Source organism: Argiope bruennichi, chromosome 6 (genome assembly GCF_947563725.1).
Source record: "Argiope bruennichi chromosome 6, qqArgBrue1.1, whole genome shotgun sequence".
In the NCBI taxonomy this organism is placed as follows: Eukaryota; Metazoa; Arthropoda; class Arachnida; order Araneae; family Araneidae; genus Argiope; species Argiope bruennichi.
The window spans coordinates 72,230,794-72,235,827 of record NC_079156.1 but is presented as its reverse complement, the minus strand read 5'-3'; positions in this window follow the sequence as shown (position 1 = coordinate 72,235,827).

The following is a 5,034-nucleotide window of genomic DNA, read 5'->3' as shown; positions in this document are numbered from 1 at the left end:
TTATTTATTAGTTAAATATGTATTGCTTCCTCCTTCTGATTTAATAATTTTCTTAGTGAGTTAAGTAGTTTTATTGAGGATTATTCAGAGGCGGAGGAAGAGACATTCTGAAACAAAAAAAAACTTGTTTAACGTAAAAATTGAAAACATTCTTCGAGAGAGATATGCTGTTACGGAAAATCTGTTCAGTGAGTGCACGGTGAGTTCACCACGCTCGATAACGGATAACAATGTTTCATTCCTCAAGAATACGCTGCAGAAATCAGCATAAATAAAGCAAACATGAAATCATTACTAAACCATTGGGAGTGGTCTCTCTGAAACTTTCTCGCATATTCTCCAGTTGAGATTTTATTTCGTACCTCCCTTATAAATTATGGATCTAACGTAAGACCGAGAATACCTTGCCTGGAATTAGCTTATAATAATTACGAAATATGAATTCTTAGTGAGTTAAGTAGTTTTATTGAGGATTATTCAGAGGCGGAGGAAGAGACATTCTGAAACAAAAAAAAAACTTGTTTAACGTAAAAATTGAAAACATTCTTCGAGAGAGATATGCTGTTACGGAAAATCTGTTCAGTGAGTGCACGGTGAGTTCACCACGCTCGATAACGGATAACAATGTTTCATTCCTCAAGAATACGCTGCAGAAATCAACATAAATAAAGCAAACATGAAATCATTACTAAACCATTGGGAGTGGTCTCTCTGAAACTTTCTCGCATATTCTCCAGTTGAGATTTTATTTCGTACCTCCCTTATAAATTATGGATCTAACGTAAGACCGAGAATACCTTGCCTGGAATTAGCTTATAATAATTACGAAATATGAATTCATTCCGTTCATGAATTATTGCATTTACACCCTTACGAAAATACACACCAATGTACAGTCAACCTTTAAATAAATTTGGCACAAAATGTGATAAGAATCGACATTTTAAATGCTAAAATTGTGTATCAATTTTACCTGTATAGTTCTTTACGTTTCGCAGTTATTGAGTTCAATTATGTTCAAACAGCAGGTTTCTTGTTCATGTAATTCGTTCAGAATCAAACAGAAATCTACAAATGTTGTGTATAGTCCATATACCATATTCCATCCATCAAATTCAAAGTGTGTTTGAGTTTTCCTGCTCACAAACAAACGGACAGACATGCATTATTAAACAAATGTGTTTTTTGAAGTCAGGGAAGTATGAAACATGGAAATTCGTCAAAATCTCGATTTGGTATTTTTTTTACCATTACAATGTTTTCTTTTTGCATAGTTCGTTTACGAAAAGATGAAAACCATAACAATCTGCAGCGTTCCGAATCATTTTTGAGAGCTTTTTCCACTATCAACAATGCAAAGTCCCAATTCACAAAACTCGAATTACATAGGTTCTCAGACAGGAGAAACTGTTCGAATTATTAATACTTGAAATGCCGTCTTGTGATAAATTTCGGAAGATTTAACCAGATAGTAAAGTTCCTGAAATTCCATAATAGTTAGCTTAATAAAGTATAAAATTTATTAAAAGTAAAAAAATTATAAAATTCATTAAAAGTAAAAAAATTATAAAATTTATTAAAAGTAAAAAAATTATAAAATTTATTAAATTTAAAAAAATACCACCAAAATGTTTTAAAAACCGTTCAATAATGTTTGTTTTAGAAATCTGAAGTTCAAACCAAAACCCATGCGTGAGGCATTGCAAACGAAATAAATAGTTCAGCTAACCAAAAGTTTTTCTCATATATTTCTAATAATATCCTCATATATCTCTAATAAAAGTTTCTCATAATCTCTAATAAAATAAAAAATATCTCTAATAAAGTGGTGTCCCCCTTCCCTTGCATAAAATTGTAGGCCTTGAATAAGAGCCCCGAACGTATTGTATGCCATTTGAACAATAAATAAAATATTTAAATCTGTGATGTGAATCTAGCAATCTTACATTACATATCGTACTATTTGGGCGGCATTTTTTGGCGATTCATTCATGGCCTGTGGTAAAAGCGCATGTATCCAATAATCAAACTTGTATTTTGTACACTATTATTACGACTGAGCCTATTAAAGCGTATCAAATCAGTCACTGACTAACTTAGCTTTCTGATAAATTGTATGCGGACGCCTGTAAATAATTCACTGCACTTCATGTTCTAATGAAGCAGATTTAATAAAAACTCGTTCAGAATTTAGGTATATACATAAAATTTCTGCTACGGCAGTAATTATTTACAAATATTTACAGGTTTAAATGCATAAAATTCAACTTTCACAGAAAAACAATTCCTTTTCATGCCGAGATTACATCTGAAAGTAAACATAATGACGCCACAAGCCCAATGACGTCAGAAGAAAAATAACGTTACCAAAAAAGGAATTTATAAAGATTAATTACTTTTTAAAAAAGAAAATAATAAAGTAGAGAGATAACTTCAAATTATAGAAATGTAAGGCAGCCTTAGCAAAGTCTACTCTACTTTAACCGTGGCGAAATTTGGCACAGAACTACATATAGATTAGTCACGAGTTGAAGTGTTCAATTGCATTTACTTAAATCATTGCGTTTTTTAATCATTGCATTTCCATATAAGCAAAAACACCGATCGACCAATGGTTAATCTTTTGCGATATTTGTTTACAATTTGATAAGAATCTACACTTTAAATATTAGATTTGCATACTAAATTTTGATCCATCTGTCTCTTTACAGTACATAGCTATCGTTTTCACTTGTACCTGGACAGCTAAACTTAACTCAAATTGTGAAAGAAATCTAAAACTGAGGTGTAAAAAATCTCTTTTTTATACACCAGTTTCCTCTGAACACGGGCTGTGATTGTGATTTTGAAAGATCAATGAATATTTTTTTTCTTTGGTATAAAAACTCGGTATTCCAGTATTCTTATGTATCTGAACTTGAACTTTCTTAGGAATAAAATATCTTTATCATACACAGATTAATGAACAGACAGACATAAATCCGAAAATATGTCTTTTGGGATCATTGATGTTTGAAACAAAAAAATTCGTCAAAATGTCTAGTTCCTTTTCATTTATATTCTTCAAACACAAAAAAGAAAAAAAATATCGTTTTTTGATTCAGTAAATATTAAAATGCACTTAATATACAAATAAATACTCTAATAAATGCATGCTTGCAGGGAAAGGTTATACAAATGCACTTAAAACTACTTTTTTATAAACTCTTCAAAATTTTACAGTTTTTCATATTTCTACAAATAAATACTGTAATAAACGCATGTTTTCAGAGAAAGGAGTTTTGCTTCATTTGCGTTCTCATTCCATCTCTCTGTCTCTAGTAATAATAAAAATGAATGTGTGTGGTTATGACGGCTCTCTACAGGCCAGACCGATCAGCCTAGAATACTAAGCTTGAAATTACAAAAGCAAGATTCTGAAATTTTAATCAGTTAGAATTGAATATAATTTTAGCATTTTAATGCGATAACTTTCAAATATGTAAAAATCCTTTTGTTCATATTTTTTTCAATTTTTAATTAAATTAAAAAATATTTTAAATGTATTTTGCAAATATATACTTCATTGTTGAATGTCAGTGTATTTTTTATTCTTCACGACGTATTTCATCCTACTAAACATGAAACTCAAATATTTTTATTGTTGCTAATAATATTTCATCCTGGTCTTTTTTCCATTGTTCATAGTTTAAGGTATAACGATGCACTTTAATTTCCCATTTTCAGTAGATTTCCATATAATGCATGCTTTTAATAAAATATTTAAAGCTTTATTGTATTTGCATTTCAAATTCGGAGCCAAGTAGTGGCGAGAAATTTTCCACTTGATTTTATGTCTATCCATTTTTAAATACTAATGCTCTTTCCCGTGATATTGGAAATATTTAAACAGAAAATTAAGGAAATGACTGACACAATGAACAGAAATATATAAAGCTTTTAAAATAGTATAATTTATATGTTTGACAAATTTGAAATTCAAAAATATATTGCAGAGAAAGTCATTAAGACTAAATTATGAAAAATAATAGATTGAAAATTGTAATAACCCTTCATCCTGATGAACCGACTAGTCGCCAGAGATAACTAGAATTGTAATAAGGAATCTGGTATCAATTTGTTGAATATGCGACTTAAACCAGCGGGAGTAATCTTCCCTTAATGCCCTTGTATACTATTTAATAAATGCAGTTGCGTTTTATATTATCGTATGCCATTAGCGAACAGTAGCTACTTATTAATTGCATGCCATTAGCGAAAAGTAGCTACTTATTAATTGCATGCCATTAGCGAACAGTAGCTACTTATTAATTGCATGCCATTAGTGAACAGTAGCTACTTATTAATTGCATGTCATTAGCGAAAAGTAGCTACTTATTAATTGCATGCCATTAGCGAACAGTAGCTACTTATTAAATGCATGCCATTAGCGATCAGTAGCTACTTATTAATTGCATGCCATTAGCGAAAAGTAGCTACTTATTAATTGCATGCCATTAGCGAACAGTAGCTACTTATTAATTGCATGCCATTAGCAAACAATAGTTACGGAAAAGCTTATTCGAGTAAGATGTTGGCGATTAATCACTCAGATGTTGTTAACACAAAAGTACCAGAAGCCAAATATATATTTTGGACGCTTTTTTCCTATCGATTATATACATCTATAATTTGATACAGATAGCCTACAATTATAGTCATAAAATCACACACCTTCATATATTAAAGAATTGAGTAGACCCGTTTATATAATTGTGAAAATACTGACCGACAGATGATCAAACTCTTCACAGATGTGGTTCTAAACTTGATACCTATTTATACTTTAGATGATAAATCTATGCACCAAATTTCTTTCATCTAGATCTCTTCGTTTTGTAGGCGTTTTGCTCGTATGCATTAACCTTTTAAAGGGCCATTTTTTTCTAGTTATATTATGTTAAAATATTTTTAGGCTTGAGATTAGAATAAGAAAAGGGATTCATTTAACGTATTAGATAAATTTAATTTGATTAATTAATTAATTTGGTTCAT